This window comes from Mus caroli, unplaced genomic scaffold, assembly GCF_978045245.1.
Source record: "Mus caroli unplaced genomic scaffold, Mus_caroli_1 scaffold_7, whole genome shotgun sequence".
Classification (NCBI taxonomy): Eukaryota; Metazoa; Chordata; class Mammalia; order Rodentia; family Muridae; genus Mus; species Mus caroli.
The window spans coordinates 109,743,871-109,765,229 of record NW_028227262.1 but is presented as its reverse complement, the minus strand read 5'-3'; the positions used below and the strand labels follow the sequence as shown (position 1 = coordinate 109,765,229).

Genomic DNA, 21,359 nt, shown 5'->3' with positions numbered 1-21,359 from the left:
TACCATGTGGTTGCTGGGATTTGAACTCAGGACCCATGGAAGAGCAGTCAGTGCTCTTACCTCCTGAGCCATCTTGCCAGCCTCTAATGCTATTTTCTTAAATGCCACTTTAGGGATACAGTCCTATCTGACAAAGATAAAACTTGCATAATTTGACCAAAGAATTTACTCTCATTCAGTGGTATTATAAATATGAAGCTGAAAACTGTCCTTTTAAGTTCTGTAAAGAATTGTGTTGGAATTTTGGTGAGGATTACATTGAATCTATAGATTGTTGTTTTGTCAGGATGGCCATTTTTACTATATTAATCTTACTGATCCACTAGCATGGGAGATCTTTATGTCTTCTGTAATTTTCAATGTCTTACAGAGTTCTACCTGCCTTGGCATGGATTAAAGGTTAGCACCACCATCTCCTGGCTGATCATGTAATTTTTGTATTTCAGTTTGTTTATATGGTGAATTACATTTATCAATTTATGTATCAATTTATGTATGTTGAATCAGCCTAGCATTTTTGTGATGATGCCTACTTATGATCCTTTTGATGTGTTTTGGTTTGTAAGTTTTTATTGAGAATTTTTATATTTATGTTCATAAGGGAAATTGGTCTGTGATTCTCTTCTTTGTTAGGTCTTTACGTGGTTTAGGTATCATGGTAACTGTGGCACTGTAAAAAGAATTTGGCAATCTTCTTTTTGTTTTTATCTTGTAGAATAATTTGAGGAATATTAGCATTAATTCTTCTTTGAAGGTCTGGTAAAATTCTGCTCTAAAACCATCTGGCCCTGGTTTTTTTTTTTATTTTTATTTTTTATGGTTGGGAGACTTTTAGTTTACTGCTTCTATTTCACTAGGGGATATAGGTTATCTGATCTTGATCTAACTTTAGTAGGTGGTATATATCAAGAAAATTATCCATTTCTGTTAGATTTTTCAATTCAGTGGAGTATAGTTTTTTTAAAGTCTGTCCCTTTGATTTTTTGCATTTCCTCGGTATCTGTAATGATGTCCCCATCTTCATGTCTAATTCCCTCCCCCCCCCCCCCCTTAAATAGTTGTTTATTGGCAGTGGGCTGGAAGGGATGGCAGATTTTGCATTCACAGACAACACCATACACACGAGGGCAGCAAGAGTGATGGGAAAGGGCCTGAAGGCCACTTTTCAATAACAAGTGAGTAGGCAGGGGTCTGGAGTGTTGATGAAGCAGCCTTAGATCAGCTCTGGTTAGTAGGCATGGCTAGAGATGAAGAGAGATTCACTGGCTACAGTTCCAAACTGGCCACTTAGGGTATACTTTCCTTGACAAGTGAGGCTGATGGCCAGGGCTCACTTGATGTACTCCTCCTGGGCTGCCTTCAGGTTCTTCTCCTTCCCACCATAGGCCTTTAGAGTAGAGGCCTGCAGGGCTCAGCCATAGGAGAAAGTCAAGGCCCATGGCTTCAGCAGGGGACACTTGTTGATAGCGTTGTTTGTGGTTGATGGATGCCTCTTCCTCACTCTGCCCTCCAGACAGGAAAGTGACCTCAGGGGCAGCAGGGGGCACTGTGCGATGAAGTGTTGTGACTGTTGCCATGGCAATCTCCTCATTGGAAAATTTCTGGGTGCAAGCATGGCCAGGGGTGACCATGTTGGGCTTCAGCAATGTGCCTTCCAGATAGACATGGTTGTCACTCAGAACCTTGTAGACAGTAGCCAGGACCGTCTCAGTTACATACTGGCAGCGCTTCAAGTCATGGTCCCCATCAGGGAGAATTTCAGGCTCCACAATGGGTACAATGCCATTCTGCTGTCAGATGCTAGCATAACAAGCCAGAACATTAGCGTTTTCCATCATGACAAGGGATGCGGGAGTATGTTCCCCAATCTTTAGCACACAGCGCCACTTGGCAAAGTCAGCTCCACCCTTCTTATACTGGGCACAGCGTTCAGACAGCCCATCCAGCCCTTGGGTAATGGTCTCGCCATTGGTTCCTGCCAGAGGCACCACACCCTTAATGCCCACACTACCACCCTTGGATTTGATAGCTTAGGGGAAGGGATGTCCATCATCTGCCTTCTGGTACAGTGTCTCATTGAAGAGGACCACCCTCCTCCCCCCCGCCCTGTCCCCCAAATGCAGGGATTCACACAGTCGTCAGCAGTCAGCAACAGCTGGAGGTAGAAGGGCCTGTTCTCCTCGGTGTTCTCAGTGCCAATGGACTTCAGGCGCTTGGCAATGATTCCAGTGGACTCGTCTGCAGCCAGAAAGCCCTTGTCCGGAGCCACAATTTGGTGAGCGATGTCAGACAGCTCCTTCTTCTGCTCCGGGGTCAGTGCTGAGATGGGTAGGGGTTGGTACGGGTGGCAGTACTTTCCTGGCACACGACAGGGTGGGTCTGCCGGGTATGTTGGTGGTTAGGTGAAAGGGCTAAGGAGCGAACGTGGCTAGGGTCACCAGAACCTCATTCTCTGGCGCGTTCCAAAAGAACGCAGCCTATTCAGCTGGGGTGGGGTGGGTTGGGGTGGGGGTGGGGCATCTCTAATTTTCTTAATTTGAAACTTCTCCATCCACCTTTCAGTTAATTTCGCTAAGAGTTTGTAAATCTTATTGATTTTATCAAATAACCAACTCTTTTTTTCTTTTCTTTTTTTTTTTCTTTCTTTTTTTTTTTTTTTTTTTTTTTTTTTTTTTTTTGGTTTTTCGAGACAGGGTTTCTCTGTATAGCCCTGGCTGTCCTGGAACTCACTTTGTAGACCAGGCTGGCCTCGAACTCAGAAATCCGCCTGCCTCTGCCTCCCAAGTGCTGGGATTAAAGGCGTGCGCCACCAGATTTCAACCTTGAGTTTGATTATTCTTGCTTTTCAGACCTTCTTTCTCCTTTTTGTTCTAGAGATTTTAGGTGTGCCATGAAGTTACTAATAAGAAATCTCTTCAATTTTTTAATGACCCTAATGTGTCCCATAAGTTTGGGTATCATGTATTTTCATTTAATTCTGAAAATTTTAATATCGTTCTTGATTTATTTTTTTTAAAGATTTATTTATTTATTATATGTAAGTACACTGTAGCTATCTTCAGACACTCCAGAAGAGGGCGCCAGATCTCGTTACGGATGGTTGTGAACCACCATGTGGTTGCTGGGATTTGAACTCTGGACCTTCGGAAGAGCAGTCGGGTGCTCTTACTCACTGAGCCATCTCACCAGCCCTTGATCCATTTTTTAATCTAGTAGTGTGTTTTTCAGTTCCTATGAGTTGTAAGCTTTCTGTTGTTTCTGTTGATATCCAGCTTTGATCCATGGTGGTCAGATAGGATATTATTTAAATTTTCTTGAATCTGTTTACACTTTCTTTGTGTCCAAGTATGTGGTCAGTTTTGGAGAAAGTTCCATGAAATATCAAGAAGAAGGTACACGCTTTTGTGTTTGGGTGAAATGTTCTGTGACTATCTGTTGGGTCCATTGGGTTTATGATGTTATTTAGCTCCTGTGGCTCTCTGTTTAGTTTTTGTCTGGATGAGCTGTCTATTGGTGGGTATTGAAGTCTCCCACTACCGCTGTGTGAAGGTCAGGATATGATTTTGGTTATAGTAGTGTTTCTTTTATAAACCTTGGTGCCCTTGTGTTTGTTAACCAGATGTTTAGACTTGCAATATCCTCTTGGATTTTTCCTTTGAGTATGCAGTGTCCCCTATCTCTTCTGACTGGTTTTGATTTGAAACTAATCAAATCAAATTAAAGTATGTCCCTTTGATTCTTTGGATTCCTTGGTGCCAGATAGTAAGAGTATTGTACTGTCTTGTTTTCTGGCTCTACTCACTTCAAAAAACCTTTTCCATCCTTTTACCCTGAGATGATGTCCATCCTTGATGTTAAGGTATATTTTTGGATGCAGAAAAATGGATGCTGTTTTTTTTTTGTATCAATCTATTAGAGTCTCTCTCTCTCTCTGAAATTGAGACTATTGATGTTGAGACATACCAGTGAGAGGTGTTTGTTAATTTCTGTTATTTTGTTGTTGTTGTTATGAGCCCCGCCTTTCCTTGGTCTAGTCTGGGATTATTTATTCCTTGTAAACACAAGTTTTCTTGGGTGTGTGGTTAGCCTTTTCAGGTTCCTTCTACTGCCTTCTATAAAGCTGGATTCATAGATAGACACTGCTTAAATTTGGTTTTATTGTGGAATAAAATGCCTTTTTCCATCTATTTTGATTGAAAGTTTTGCTGGGTATAATAGTAGCCTGAGGTGGCATTTGTGGTCTCTTAGAGTTTGTAGAACATCTATCCAGGCCCTTTTGGCTTTTTGAATCTCCACTGAGAGTAAGATGTTATAATATGTCTATTTTTATATGTTACTTTGTCATTTTCCCTTGCAACTTTTAATACTCTTTGTTTTATATGTTTAGTGTTTCGATTATTATGTTTCATGGGGAAATTTTTTTTGGTCCAGTCTATTTGATGTTCTGTATGCTTCTTGTATTTTTATAGGTTCCCCTTCTTTAGATTTGGGAAATATACTTCTATGATTTTGTTGAAAATATTTTCTGTGCCTTTGAGCTGGATTTCTTCTCTTTTATCTATTCCTATTATTCTTAGATTTGGTCTTTTTTGTAGTGTCTCAGATTCCCTGGATATTTGATTATTTAGATTTAAAAATTTTTTGACCAAGGTATCCATTTTTTAAAAATTGTGTCTTCAATTCCTAAGATTCTTCCATTTCTTGTACTCTGTTGGTGAGGCTTGCCCTCAAAGTTCCTGGCTGGAGTTCCTAACTTTTTATTAATTATTTTATTGATTTACATTTCAAATGTTATCTCCTTTATCAGTACCCCTTCCACGAACTTCCCACCTATCACCTTCCCCTTTGCCTCTAAGAGGGGGCTCCTCCACTCACTCCAACCTAATCCCTCTAGCATCTCTTTTCTCTAAGGTCTCAAGCCTCCCCAGGACCAAGTGCATCTCCTCCTACTAAGGCCAGACAAGGCAATCCTCTGCTACGTATGTAGCGGGGGCCATAGACCAGCCCATGTATGCTCTTTGGTTGGTGGGTTAGTCCCTAAGAGCTCTGAGGGGTCCAGTTAGTTGATACTGTTGTTTTTCCTATGGGCTTGCAATCCCCTTCAGCTCCTTCAGTCTTTCCCCTAACTCTTCCATAGGGTTCTCTGAGCTCTGTCAAATGGTTGGCTGTAAGTATCTGTATTTGTCTCAGTCAGGTGCTGGTAGAGCCTCTCAGAGGACAGCCATGCCAGGCTCCTGTCTGCAAGCACAACATGGCATCAGCAATAGTGTTGGGGCTGGGGCTTAGTGCCTGCACATAGAATGAATCCCAAGTTGGGGGAGGGTCTCTGGATGGCTTTTTCTTCAGTCTCTGTTCCATTTTCTTCCCTCCATTTCCTTCAGACAGGAGCAATTCTGGGTCAAAAATTTTGAGATGGGTGGGTGGCCCCAGAATTCCTAAATTTTTTTATTTCTAGTTTTACTTTTGTTTGGGTTTTCTTTATTGATTTTATTTCAATTTGCATGTCTTAAACAGTATTCTCTATTTCCTTCCACTGTTAGTGTTTTATTCAGATCTTCTTCAAAGTTCTTGATTATATTCATAACAGCTATTTTGACAACTGTGCTTTGTGCCTCAGCTATATTTTATTTCTTAGGGTCTACTGTAGTGGGGTTTCTGGGCTCTGGTGGAGACATATTATCCTCAATGTTACTTATTTATTTATTTATTTATTTATTTATTTATTTATTTATTTTTTTTACTGGCATCTAGGTGTCTGGGTTTTCAATGAGTGTTAATTCCAGGTGTTGACTTCTGGTTTTATTTTTGTTAGTTGGGTTTTCCACTCCTTGGTTTCTGTTGTCCTCTCTGGATCTTAGGAGTATGTGGTAGCTGTGGGTTGCCTGGTAGGGAGTGCTTCTGTGTCCCTGCCAGGTGTGACCACTAGGGATCTTGGGTAGAACTTGTTGCTAGGAATTGGGAACTCACAGATGGCCATGGGGATGGGCTAGAAGGGCAGGGACAGAAGGAGAGGGCCCACAGGAAGGAGAAAAGCTGGGTCTGATGGGGATCTGGTTCTGTATTCATGGGCTTCCTCCTGATTCTATTCATGGGTCTACAGCCTCTGGGATGGTGCTGACCATAATGCTCACAGTGGATGTTTTCACTTCCTCAATCCTGTTGAGGTTTGATCTGTTGCTATGTATTTAATGCTAAATACTGACTGACTCCCAAGGCCTGGTTGCCCCGTGGATGAATCTGCGGGTATACAAGAGATGCTTTGTAACTTTGCCCCTCCCCCCAGCTTATTTCTGATTGGTGAATAACAATGCCAACATCCTATAGCAGAACAGAAGAGAGATGGGCGGGGTTTAGGTTTCCCAGGCTTGGGGTCTGGAAAGAAACCAGGAGGAGAAGGAGAGAAGGTGGACAGAGGACAAGACACCATGAGGTAGGTGAATCATGAAATCATGGCCATGGGGCTGGCCAGTTGGAGTTAAGAGCAGACCAGATGGAATATAGCAAGTTATAACTCGGGGTTATTGATAGGGAAGTAGACATAATAGCATAGAGGGTAGATATCTGCTCTGCTCTAGAGTATTAGAGGCTTATTATAAACATAAAAGTTGTGTGTCTTTTATCTGGGAACCGAATGACCAAAGGTGGGGATTGAGATGGAATATTTACCACAACACAACTGAAAACCATTTATAGACACGCCCAGAATGTGGGTCAGTAACTGCTTAGGTGCTTTTACATCGAATCAAGACTGAACAACACAGCCATTGAAAAGGAAGAACTGTAAGGTTTTAAAAAAAACTTTTATTGATTCTTTTCGAGTTTCCATCCTGCACCCCAGTCGCACTCATCTCCCTACCTCTTTATATCTTTCCTCTGCCCTTGAAACCTCCCCCATGCCAAAAAGAAAAGAAACAAACAAACAAACAAACAAACAAAAACAGAAGTAAGTGAAACATAAAAAACATCTTTCGGCGGAAGCTGTGGTGTGTCACAGTGTGTCTCACACTATACCTGTTTGTCCACCTATCTTTACTTGCAAATGTTCATTGCAATGAATCACTCCAGCTCTGCTACATCATCAATATTGGATCCTCATCAGGACTCCTCTCAGATATCCTGTTGCTCTGTGTCGTGGAGGTCCTGCAGCTTTGGATCAGCAGGGATGGTCCTTTCATGTGTTCCAACAGTTCATAGATGGGGTAGATTTTGGAGTAGGCCAACTCAAAGCCCTGGATCTGGGCCTGGATGGTAGCTGAGTTACTTAGCCCACCTGCTCTCTCACATATACACCGCCAGGGGGAGCTCTCCAATACTGCCCTGGTAGCTTATCCAGTGCATCTACCAGCAGTGGGCAGGGACAGCTCTTCCACTCTCATGCCTTTAGGGGCTGGCTCACCCACACTCACACTGCCACCACGGCCAACTCCACTATGCTGCCCAGAGGAGATGCGGGGCCTGCTCTCCCGCTCTCGTGACTTTGTGGCAAGAGTAGGGGAAGGTATTTCCTGTGCACCCACTCGACCTCATAGCAGACAGTGGCAGGATCAGCTCTCCAATGCTCATGCCCTCAGGCTGGCTCCATTGTGCTGCTTGGAAGAGAGAGAGGTGCAGAGCCTGTTCTCGTGAGCGCTGCTGCAGGTGAGGGGCGGGGCCAGTTCTGTACAGTCCCTGGGTATGCACATGGTCCCAGATGATTGCCTAGACCAGGGAAGTCTGCTTAGTCTATAACGGCAGTATGAGCAATGGACATCCACACTGGCCCCTGCTACTGCATGGCCACAGATCCAGAAGTGGTTGTTGGAGATTGGTTTTAATACTTTGAATCTGTGTGTCCAGACACTAAAGGTCCTTGGCCTCATTTGGTTTTTGATCGATCAATAAAGATGCTAAAGGCCAAAGGCTGGACATAAGGCAGGGCACTTAGAGTTGTGCCGGTCCTGGGGTAGGTAGCCAAGGCATTTAAAAAGGAGCTATTTTTCATCCACATGTGTGTTTTTCATCCATGGATCCAAAAATAGCTCCTGGGCGGGTACACACGTGCGCTCCTCTGGGAGCACAAAGCAAGTGAAGCCAAAACTCAGCGCTACACATAGCCCTCAGTGGCAGCATGGGCCAGGGCTCCACCATGGCCTCAGGTGGCAGGGCTGGCTACTTACTATAGGCTATGCCTCTCCACCCTCTCCGCCCCAGTTCCACATCTCTCCATAATGCTCAAACTGTCCTGTTGCTTTTTCTTTTCCATCTACCCACTATACATTTGCACATTGCAGTGGCTCCCACTGTGGGCAGGCCATGCAGATGGCAGGCCTCTGGGTGGACCTCCTCCGCTTGCCTTGCAGGCGGCAAGCCTGCCATGTGGTGGCTGTGTCTCTGGACCTCCTCCTCTTCCTGCACTGCATTAGATGGCAACCTACCTGTACATGCAGCAGCGGCGGCGGTGGCGGCGGCAGCCGCAGCAGCAGCCGCAGCAGCAGCAGCAGCAGCCGCAGCCGCAGCCGCAGCCGCAGCCGCAGCAGCCGCAGCCGCAGCCGCAGCCGCAGCAGCCGCAGCCGCAGCCGCAGCCGCAGCAGCAGCAGCAGCAGCAGCAGCAGCAGCAGCAGCAGCAGCAGGTCTCTGGGTCTCTTTCGCTGCCTGGGCTGGGTGGTATGGTATGGGTAGGTCTCCGGATGTTTTCCTCCTCCTGTGCCGTTGCATTGTGTGGCAGAAGGCTGGTCTTTGGGTATCCTCCACCTGTCTCTGTGTGGTGGTGCTCTGTGTATCCTCTGCTTGCTTGTACCACGTGGTGGCACACATGTCTCTGGGCATGTGTCCCTGCCTGTGCCACATGGCATAGCAGAGGGCAGGTTTCTTGAGACCATGCTTCTATGTCTGCTAGAACTTTGACAATGTTCCTCAATGTTCTAGTCTTCCAGTGAGGCTCCTGTAGGTCTCCAGCATCATGTCTTTGTAGAGACTCTTCTGGGAAGGATCCAGCAACGTCCACTCTTCCTGAGTCAAGTTCACATGCACGTTGGCATAGCTCACTGCATTTGCATCATGACTTTGGAGCTCGCCTGAGCTCCTCTCCAGGCCATAGCAACAGTGCTCAGAGCACATCACACTGAACCATTCAAGCCTGCTCAGCTACAGAGCTAAACTTACAGCACATTACCAGAAAAAACCCTCCTCCTCCCTCTTTCCACCTGTTCCCTCTCTGTCTGGGAAACGGGGTTTCTTCCTGTAGCCTTGGTGGTTCTGCAACTAGCTCTGTGGACCAGGCTGGCCTCACACTGTAATCTATATAAAAATGTTCATGGTAGTAGTTATGCAAAAATGGATACAAATTAGGATGTTGACGTTCAGTTTCAGGTTTGCTATGTACGGAGCTTGGGTGGTATGATTTTTATCCTCACAAGAAAGAAAACAGAGCAAACTGAAAATCAACAACTCTTCTTAGACCCATCAGCCCCTCCCCCCAAGGAAAGGAAATCATTTTAAGACTAAGTGCCATCCTTTCTAGAGCAGGAGCCCAGGATGAGAACTCTGCAGACAAAGCCAACATCTGGGTAGGAGAATTTAAGCTATATTAATGAACGATTGGGCAAGATTGGAAGTTAGAAACCAGGCGATGAAGCCTTTTGGGGATTCCCCACTCTTAGAAATTTTACCTCTCAGATCTTTGCCAGATTCTCAGGTATAGTTCAGAGAAAAATATCTTTTTTGCTTCAGGGAGGAGGAAGAGAAACCCAACCATTTCGAACTGTGCACAGAGCATTCTGTTTTCCTTAAGGCTTCCCCGAAACCATCGTTAAGGGGAACTAAGTTCGAGTGCATAAAACACTTAGGGCTTTAGTAGAGTCTAACTGATATCAAGGAAGAGAGATGCACAACTGCATCTCCCTTTCTGCCTCACTTTGGGGCTAGTGCTGAGAGAGACCAGCGAAGGGGGCAGGTGACATGCATAGGCTCACCAGGATACTGAGCCCTAACCACAGGACTACAGAAGGTCTCTGCTTTCCCTATATGTTTCTTGCTTTGCAAAAAAATGTTAAGAGAAGTCCCTCAGAAAGGGATGCTTTAGATCAGAAGCTTGGGTCTCCATTAAGGAAGGAAGTGCGCTAGAGAAGCCATGGGTAAAGAACTACTTCCTCTTCTTCCTCCTCTTCTTCCTTCACGTGTGTGGGTGTTCCACCTGCATGTCTGTCCATAACACATCTGTGCTTGGTGTCTGGATGCCGAGACAGCATCCGATCCCCAGAGCTAGAGTTATAGACCGTTCTTAGTTGCCGTGTGGGTGCTGAGAATGGAACCCAGGTCCTCTGGTAGAGCACCCAAGTGCTCTTAGCCACCGATCCATCTCTCCAGCCCCATTCTTCTTGTTCTTAACTGACTTAAAAGAAGACAATTTACTGGAAGTAATAAAAGCAACAATGTACTTGGCCGTAGATATGGCTTAATAGAGATGATACTATAGGGAATGGGAGGAAGGATTTGGAATACTGTGTCTGTGTTATAAGAGACCTCTATTATCAGTGAAATAATACAGTTATTTGAAAGTGAGCTTGGGTCTGTCATAAATGAATATTTCAAAGTTTAGAGCAAAACTAAAACGCAAAAGTTAAAAACAGAAGTGTAATCGATATGTCAAGCGAATAGATAAAAAAAAATCCTATAAAATGCTCAGTCAAACCCAGAGAAGATAGAAAAAAATCACAAAACAATAACAAAAACCCACCTGAACAAACAAAATTAAGGACAATGAATATAAAACAATAACAAACACATTAGATATTAATTTAACCATCTCAATAATCACTTTAGATGTTGATGTACTAGATACACCAATTTATAGACCAAGACTGCATGAGCAGATTTTTACAAATGATTATATTTTGTCCACAAGAGAGTTACCTTATATATCATCATATAAGTAGATTAAAGGTAAGGGGATGGAGAAAGAGATAACACTGAACTGGACGACTCCATCAATCAACTGGATTTAATTGACATTTATAGAGTATTTCAATATTTCATCTTACAATAGCACAGCGTGCTTTGTTCTCAATCTCACACAGAATGTCCACCTAGGCGTGCTGAGGGTGGACATGGTACTATATGCTTCTACCATCTGCACTGACGGGTGGAGGGAAGATCAGGAACTCAGGCTTATCTTTGGCTACATAGCTACTCAGCCTGAGAGACAAGATACTCTGCAAAGCAAACAAAAGCAAAAGTAACGGCTCTAATACAAAAGGAAGCAGACAGCCTGGGTCACAAAACAACTCTAAAAATTTTAAAAGAACCAAATCATACAATGTATGATCTTAGACCACAAAAGGTTAAGTTAGAAACAAAAAACAGAAAGATAGCTAGGATATGCCTAAATACTTGAAAATGAAACAATTCGAGCCAAAGAAGGATTTGGAAAAAAACAAACATTGAGTTTTTAAAGTTAAAAATAGTTTATTAAAACTGTGAGAGGCAGTAAAATTCACTGATCTAGTTTCTTTTCCTGTTAGTGTGATAAAATAATCCAGCAAAAGACTTAAGGGGAAAGATTTTATTTTGCTCACAGCTCAGGAGTCCAGCATGGAGAATTGAAGGTGCTGGGATCTGAAGCAGGTGTTCCCATCACAACCACAGTCAGGAAGCAGAAAGTGATGGCTTCATGTGGCTGCTCAGCTCCCTGTCTTTATTTATACACTCTAAGGGATAGTACGGTCCACACTGGGTGGGTCTTTCCACCTCAATTAAAGCCATCAAAGTAAGTTCCCAAAGGCATATATCCCTAGATGACTCTAGATTCTATTTAGTTGACAGCTAACACTAGACATAACAGCCACAATTAGAGGGAAGGCTATAGCACTGAGAGTGTCTGCTAGGGAGTGAAAATTACTATCAGTAGTAAAAGCTTTTATTCTAGAAACAAACAAACAAACAAAGGACATGTCCAAACCATAAGAAATGATTAAAATTAGTGTAGAAATCTGTGAAATTGAAAACAGGAAATCAGTAAGGAAAATCAAAGTCATCAAATCACTGGTGCTTTGTAGAGATTAAAAAACAAAACAAAACAAAACACCTGAATAAATTCCCCCTAAGCTAACTAACAAAAAAGATGGCAGCCGATTGTTAATATCAGGGATGCAAGAGTGACCAAGCATATTAAAACATCAACAAAGGAGGGCTGAGCTGACTCTCTCAGTAAAGTGTTTCATATGGAAGCATGAAGCCTGATTCTTTCTCCAGTGCCTATGTCTGGTAAAAAGCCAGACATGGTGGCATGTACCTATAATTCCAGAGCTGGGGACATGGAGACAGGAGACTCCCTGGAGCTGGCAGCAAGCTAGTCTAGCTGGATCTGCAAGCTTCAGGTATGTGGAGAGAACTTGTCTCATGAAATAAAAAGATGGAGAGAACTGAGAAAGACACTCGATGTTAATCTTGGGCTTCCATGTGCTAATGCATGTGCATCTATCCATAGCCACGTGTGCCCGCATGTGTGCACACACACACACACAGACGGACACACACATACATATACAACACACACTTGCACACACACAGAGACAGACAGATATACATACATACACACACAATGCACACATGCATGTACACACATGCATGCACACACACAGAGACAGACATATAAACATATATACACACAACACACACAATTCACACATTCATGCACACACAGAGACAGACAGATACATACACAGTGCACACAATGCACACACACACATGCACATACACAGAGACAGACAGATAAACAATGCAACATGCATGTACACAGGTGTGCACACACACTTTGTACACACCAAGAAAAGAGTGGCAAAAGAATATCAGCTCTGTGCTCATGAACTTATAAGCAAGATGAAATGGAATACTTTCTTGAAAGGTACAAACTATGAAAACACAAAGTAAGAAACAGATACTTAGAGTAAGCCTATTTCTATTAAAATTGAGTCAACAATTAATTTCCTCACCAAGGCTTGATATGCTTACCAGCAAAGTTTACCAGATATTTAAAGAAGGGATAAAAACCAATTCTCTACAACTCTGTGAGGAAATAGAACCAGAGGGAACATTTCCCAACATTCTATAAGACTAATATTTTCCTCATTCCAAACAGGCAAAAATTTACAAGAAATCAAAACTAAGGACCAGTATCTCATAAAAAACAGATGCAAACATCTTCATTGAAATGTTATCAAGTTCAACAGTGAATAAGATAACTTTACAACCAATCACACGAGATTTATTCCAGCTCTGCATGAACATCCTTCATGCCAACAGACTAAAGGAGAAAAAGCATATGATCAGATCAGTAGATTCAGAAAAAGCATCAGACAAAATTGTGCCTTGACACTGATTTTTATAGATTTATAAGTACCTATTTTTATTTCTACCGAAAATCTATGCAAAAATTTCATGTGATATATAACTTCTATTTTTTGCTTCTTACTTCTCTGAATTTTCTAAGTTTTCTATATATTTTTCTACATAAAAACACTTATCTAGTTGGGCAGTCATGGTGCACTCTAATCCCAGCACTTGTGGGGCAGAGGCAGGCAAATTTCTGAGCTCAAGGCCAGCCTGGTCTACAGGACAGCCAGGGATGCATAAAGAAACTCTGTCTTGGAAAAACAAAAGCAAATGTAAAAGTAATTCGGGGTGTGTGTGTGTGTGTCTTTTCTATTTCTCCTTTTATCTGCTAAATAAATGATGTGGAGACCTTGTTTTTACTAACAAGCTTTAAGCACTGTGGCTGTGCAGATAGTAATCTATTCTAACCCTCGAAGGTTGCCTACTTCCCAGCCATGTGACCCATTCCTTGCCATCTTAGTCTTGCCCTAGCTGTTCCTGCTCCATCAGTGTCCCCATGGCAACTCCCCTGGCAACCTGCTCATGGTGAATCTCTCATGGCTGATCTCTATCCTACCAGAGCCCTTCTCTGGGATCAGAAGTCCTGCTTCCTCCTCTCCTGCCCAGCTATTAGCTGAATCAGCTCTTTATTAACCAATCAGAGGTGATGGAGAATAATTTTTTACACAACATTGAGACAGGAGATGTTTGATGATGCCAAAGTCCATACTGTAACCAGATCTGTGGGCACAGTAATCAGCATCTGAATACACATAGCACACAAAACCTACCAACTAACCAACCATCCAACCAACCAACCAACCAACAAACCAGCCAGCCAGCCAGCCAGCCAGCCAACCAACCAACCAACTAACTAACCAGCCAGCCAGTCAGCCAGCCAACCAGCCAGCCAACCAGCCAAACAACCAACCAGCCAAACAACCAACCATCCAACCAGCCAGCCAGCCAACCAACCAACCATCCAACCAACCAACCAACCAACCAACTAACCAACCAACCAACCAACCAACCAACCAACTAACCAACCAACCAACCAACCAACCAACCAGTCAGTCAGCCAGCCAGCCAGCCAGCCAGCCAGCCAGCCAGCCAGCCAGCCAACCAACCAGCCAGCCAACCAGCCAACCAGCCAGCCAACCAACCAGCCAGCCAGCCAACCAACCAGCCAGCCAGCCAACCAACCAGCCAGCCAACCAGCCAACCAACCAACCAACCAACCAGCCAACCAACCCAACTTATCTGTGATTTTCCAAATCTTTTATTAGCCTGACAGCAGGCAGGAGCACTTAATGAAAGCTTGAGGCTGAGTTGGATGCAGTTGTTTGCACCTGTGGTCTCTGCTGCTCAGAAAGTTAAGATGGGAGATTATTTGAACCCATGGGCTTGAAGCTATCTTAGGCCACATGAGATTCTATCCCAAAATAGAGAATAAGCAAATCAGTAAAATAAGGGGTCAGATGAGGGACTGAAGAATGTCTCCCTTAGTAGAGTGTCCAGGTGACTTGATAGTTTCAAGTATATGCAGGCAGTGTACAGCAGAACAGTAAAGCAAGGCAGATCTCTGTCCCACACCATTCCCACTGACTCCCTCTGGTAATCGCTGTCATCAGTGGAACCTCACTTGAGAACTCTAGCATCACGTATTAGTTATTTCTCTCCTTGATGCAACAAAATATACCACAAAAGCAGCTTAAGGAGGGACTGTTTTAGCTCACAGTTCCACAGTGCAGTTCATAGGTGAAGTCCACCCATGTCAGGAAGCAGAGGGAGTCGGGGGGGAGTAGGGAGGGAGGGAGAGGAATGCCGGTGTTCAATGCTTTTTATTTATTCTTATTTATTTACTATTTATTTATTTATTTATTTATTTATTTATTTATTTATTTATAATTCAGGACTACAGCCTGTGGGAATTGCTCTGCCTGCAGCTGGAGGTGGGTGAGTTAATATAGTTTTCCCAGCTATATTAACCTAATCTAGAAACTCCCTGCCACACATGTGCAGAAGTTTGTCTCCTAGATAATTCTAGATTCTATCAGGTTGACTTTCAATACTGACTACTAACTATCATAAACTAGCTAAAATGACAGGCAGTTTCTTTCTGTTTGTGTCTGTCTGTCTGTCCATCTGTCTGTCTCACACATCCTCCTTTAAAGCAAAGGTGTTTACAGTACTGATTTTGATCCATCTATTTTTTTTTTTTTTTTTGTAGATCTGCATACTAGGTTCTGGTTGTCCTTGGTAGAGACGATGCTCATGGCTTTCTGTCTCTAATTCCTGCATCTTCTTTGCCCCTCTCTTCATACGATGACTGTTTCGGGCTTCATTGTTTTGCATCTTGATTCTTTTTCTGTGATTTCACTCGGGCTGGGTGTCTGCTGCCCTTAGAAGTTCAGGTTTGAATCTCACCCCTTCAAAGCCCTCCTAATGTGGCCTTTAACCTTAGCAAAGCAAAAGCCATGCACTGTACATCCCTCTCCGTTGCAGCATATATTTTAGACTGAAGCAGAGTGACCCAGAAGAGGGAGGAGAGGCCGTTGCTGCTCGACTGTCACAATGGATTGAAATTTAAAGCAATGAGAAGGGAATCTTGGAAAAACCATATTTTTTCTCCCCACAAAGGCTCTTTACGATGGAGAAGAGTAAGGCAAAATACGTGGTTCAAAGCACTTAGACACAGAATTATCTCTAAGGAGAGTACTTTTAATTTTGGATGTCAGTGACTCTTTATAGAGGAGCTTTTGATCCATTTGTTCAGTTGGAACTCAGGGAAGCCTTGTTAAATGGAAGATTAACCCTAAGCATGAACATCTGAATGTAAGTGCCTTCACTGTCTTAACCATGAGCACTGTTGGAGGCAGCTAAATAACACATGTTCATTATAAGAAATCTGGAAAATGCAGACAATTTAGAGAAAATAACAGAGATATTTATGACATTTTGGTGTATTTCTTAATTTTCTTTACAAATTTTAGGCTACATTTCTTGTACAGTTTTATATTGCATTTTAACCAATGTGTGTTGTTACATACACACACACATGTGTTAGGGTATATAACATATTCTCTGGCCCAGAATGGAAAAACTTGGTCTTTAACTTCTGGCAATTATTTGGGAGGTTGTAGAAACCTTGGGAGATGGAGCTATCTGGAAGCTCTAAGTCTTGTCACAGGCTGCAAGTAATGGAGCCAGCTGACCAGGAACTGGGCCCTCTGAACCACAAGCCAAAATAAGTACTCCTCCTGAGTTGTTCTGCTCAAATACTGGACATAGAAATGATAAAACTGACTATGTCTCTCCCACCCATCCCCACACCCTCACCTGTTTGTCTCTTGGTAGATCTCAAGTTTACAATCTTCTGATATTAGCTCAGTCACATCTCTGGCTTTTACTATGGCCTTAAAACAATGGTTCCCAACCTGTGGATTGTGACCCCTTTCTGGGTCAAATGACGCTTTCTCAGGGTTACATATCAGATATCTTGTATATCAGATATTTACATTACAATTCATGACACTAGCAAAGTTACAGCTATGAAGTGGCAATGAAATACTTTATGGTTGGGGTCACCATAACACGAGTGCTGTGGAAAATATTTCACTCAATTCAGGGCTTCTACCCTGCCTTTGATTATTCAGTACCCGGATAAAAGACTCACAAACATAGTCTTTATATTCCTGAATCAGCACTAGAGCTGGGCAGATATCTACCATCTTGCTATTATGTCTATTTCCCTCTTAATAACACCACAACATCACTGCCATGTTCCTCTAACTCCAATTGGTCAGCCCTCATGGCCATGACTTCAAGACTTCCAGAGTCTTACCCCTTGGTGTCTTCTCCTCTCTTCACCTTCCTCTCTGTTCCTCATGGTTCTCCTCAGACCCAATGCTTGGGAACTCCAAATTCCCCCTATTTCTCTTTTGCTCAGCCATTGGCTGTCAGCATCTTTATTTAACCAGTAGTTTCAAGTTAAAGAGCAAGGTTACGTTTTACATGTGGATTCTCTTGTTCCTGGGAGCAGCCAGGCCTTGGGAGCCAGTACTTATTATTACAATACATATGAAAAGATCAAACATAAATACAGGAGGAACTGTGCCAATGGATTGCAGCATTAGGAAGCCTGAGAACCACGGCCTTAAGCAATCCTTTAAAACATTATTTTTAATGGTTACTTATTATTCTATTGACTGGCTAGATTATGATTTATGTAGCCAACCCTTATTGTTGAATATCTGTGGCTCTTATCATGGATAATAGTTCACTGTGAATATTTGAGTCTTCATTTTTGAGAATGTATCTAGTTCTACCCTTCAGATTCCCTTCCATTGTTGTATGCTTCTGAGGTGCTCTGCCTGTCTCTGGGGCCTCGGCTGCTGTTTCTGCTACACTGTGAAGGTCAAAAATCAGTGGAACTCAATGATGACAGTTTGTCTGTGGGGTCTTTGTGGCAGGACTGTTTCTATTACCTTCTGGGCGCAGGTCCCTCTAAGGCACAAATGAGGTGATCGAGCGGACAAAGATAGCCAGTTGGTTGGTTCTGAATGTGCTTTTTGAGTCTGTGTCATCTGTTTCAGGTTAAAGCCATGCAGACACTTAATGATACAATACACTGCCCCAGGGAGTGTTTCCAAGGGTAGACACGCTTCTGTTGACACATACTTTCTTTTCCTGTATGAGATCCTTCTTCAGAAGCCCTAGAATCTACAGAGAGGGAGAGTGGAAAGGAAATCTCCATCTCAAGGGTTGGTCTTGGTAAGGATGGCCTCCTGCTATGCTGGCGTCAGGTTGGGTGAGAAACAGCAATGTGGTCAGCCAGCATGTGTTTGCAGGTATGTGTGTGTGTATGAGAGAGGACAAGCAAACAGACACTTCTGCCACCAAGATTCTCAGGCCTTCTCCAAAGAATGTAGAAGTCTCTCTTTTCCTTGGCGATTCAGTCGATTCCTTGTGTTCAGGTTGTTATAGTAGAGAAGGAATGCTTGAATAGCATGCCCAATTGTTCATGGTCCCAAAGCTTACAATGCCAAAATCAAGCACTAGATGGATTCACCTTCTAGGGAGGACTCTTCTTTTGGCTTGTAGAATACCACCTTCTCTGAGTGTCCTCACATGGCCTTTCTTTTGTGTGTGTGTGTGTGTGTGTGTGTGTGTGTGTGTATAAAAAAGACTACTTTTTTTTTTTTTAGTTTTTTCGAGACAGGATTTCTCTGTGTAGCCCTTGTTATCCTAGAACTTGTTCTGTAGGGCAGGGTAAGGCCACCGATCTTATTGTGTTAAGGCATCAATCTTTTTTTAATTTAAAGATTATCTAAAATGTTTATTTATGTGTACATGTGTATGCTTGTTTATATTTATACTCCATGTGTGCAGGTATCCTCAGAGGCCTACAAATGGTGTCAGGTTTCCTGGGACTGGAGTTGTAGGTGTTGTGAGCTGCTTATCACTGGTGTTTGGAACCAAACTCAGGTCCTCTGGGAGATCAGCAAGCACTCTTAACCACTGAACCATCTCTCTACATTGCTCAAAGCCTTTCTAGAGATGCTTATCCATTCCTTCTTTCTTTGGATCTTGTGGGAAATGGTCACTAAGAGGTCTAAGTCATGTTCTCTATGTTTTTTTATGGAATGAATAAGTTGAGTTTCTTATTTTTTTTATTTATAAAAAAATAGTTTTTTTTTGTGGAGGAAGTATAGGGCCTTAGAGGTAGGTAACAAGCTATTTAAAATATTGTGTCTTTTAGAAATATTTAAATGTGTAAATATAAATGATTTATTCATAAATTAGCTGTTTTCACTGATATATTTTCCAGGTGGACCTCCTTAAGGCTTCAAATAAACCTTGGGCTTTCAACTGGAAGAGTGTAAATCTATAGAGAACATTGTAGTCCTTTGCTATTTTTATTTCTATTTACCTGCATGCATGTGTGCATGTGCACATGCATATGGAGGGAGAGAACAGCCTCAGAAACACTGTAGCATTGGAGACAGGGTCTTTCATTGACCTGGAGGTCATCAGTAGGCTAGACTGGCTGGCCGTGAGTCCAACAGATCCTCTCCTCTCTGCCTCCCCAGTTCTGGGATTACAAGTGTGTGCCACAATCCCCTTCATTTTAACCTGGATGCTGGGGTTCGAACTCAGGTCCTCATGCATGCTTGCAATGCAAGCACTGTACTGACTGGACTATCTCCCCAGCCCAACACTGCAAAGTCAAGACAGCTCTATTTTATTGTCCAGGGGTAGGGTATAAAAGGGCTTGTAGGGGTATGGGTGGAAAGGACTGACTGGCCATAACATAGCATAATTATCATACGGGAAGCTAGAGTGAGGCTTTATGCAGAGAGCTCTGCTCAGGGACATACTCCAAATAGGCTCAGAAACACTCCAACCAAGGCCAGGAAGAGAAAGAGAGGTCCTGCTGAGAAAGGGAGTCCCCCATTTTATGTTGAGCGCAGACAGCCATCCCAACATGGTGGGCTGTGACCTTAGTAGCAGGGTTCTCTAACATTAAATAGTACTAAGTTGGTTTATTCAGAAATGTGATAAAGTTTTTACTTTGTCTTCCAAGTCATTTATATCTCTTAATGAAGTTTTGTTGGTTTCTCCATGCACTTGCCTTTCTTTGTAATGATTATTATTAAGCATATTATCGCCATTGTGAATGAAGAACTCTCTAGTAGATTTTCTAACGATTACTCTCATATTGGAAAGTAGTGGTATTTGCATCTTTTTGTACTAAGCCACCTTACTGAATCTTATTAGTGCTATTGTTCCGTTCTTTTCAGTCACCTAATCTATATGTAACTATGATTTTCATTCTGTAATTCTTATGTCTGCTTCCTGTCATATTCTTGATTTCTAATCACTAGCCAGTAGATTTGTCTTGTTCTTATTTTTTGTTCTTAATTTGGAATGTTTTTAGGTTTCCTCTCTGAGCTAACCCATCCTGGCTTGCTTGCCCTCAGAGTTGTTCCTTGTCTTCCTATTCTGTCCTTCTTCAGGGGACTGAATGCTGTAAGGTTTAAGTCCCAAGGCTCCCAGGTTTAGTAGGCAACCCGTGAGCAAGCCTAGCAAGAGATGGTGAGCAGAAGAGAAGAGCCAGGGTTCTCCTCCCCAGTTCCCTGCATCTTAGCATCAGCAGTTGCATGCTCCTCAGGGCTTCAGCCTTGGCCACACTGTGGTTTCAGCTTCCTCTCAGTGAACATGGTCCCTGGGCTCAGGAATTCTTTTGTTTTTGCTTCTCCAGGTAAGTCATCCCAGCAAGAGGGCCTCTGTCTTATGATTTTTAGAGGGCCCCAAATATCACAAACACACTAAATAATTATTGGAGAAGTATGTCTGCAGATTCCTTGTGGCCCTTGGTTAATACAGTATAGGCTCCAGGAAAACACTTTGTAGTGTAGTACTTCCTGTTTTGTGTCCTTAAAACAAGATTATTTCCTCAAGGTTGTGTTGTGTCTATGTTGGGGACTGTCTGTGTTTCAGAGCACCAAGAGGCTCCGAGGAGCAGAAGCACTCCCATACAGGAGAAGACAGATCAGTTTGTCAGCCTTGCCTCCTAGATAGTTTGCATGTAGATTTTTGAATAAGAACTATTATTTTCCATAACTCAGGAACACCCGTCCCTCCTTTCCTATTGGGCACCAATTCAACATTCTGAATTGAGTGACTCTGAGCTAGGCAACTGCCATCTTGTGTCATTCAGCTTGGCTCCCTGGCAAAAGGTCACCCTAGCTGGATTTGTTGACATTTACACCCCCTCACCACCAGAACTGAAGAGGCCATAAGGACATGAGCTTCTCTCCAGAGTATCAACTGCTCCCCACCTGTTGTATGCAATCCTGCCTTAATTGTATACATATGGGGAAAGGTCTAGATTCTAGACTCTAGTATCCAGAACCTCTGGGAAGGGGTTCCATTTCTAAGGGGGAACCTTATCCCTGCTGGGTAAAGGTTTTTCAGGTACAGCCTATTGGGGGCGAGGAGCACCCAAA

At 43.0% G+C, this 21,359-nt stretch overlaps 1 pseudogene; it reads right to left on the bottom strand.

Annotated features, from left to right (window-relative positions):
* Nucleotides 1–1,190: 1,190 nt before the first annotated feature.
* LOC110296573 (fructose-bisphosphate aldolase A pseudogene) lies at nt 1,191–15,702 on the bottom strand (annotated as a pseudogene).
* Nucleotides 15,703–21,359: the final 5,657 nt, after the last annotated feature.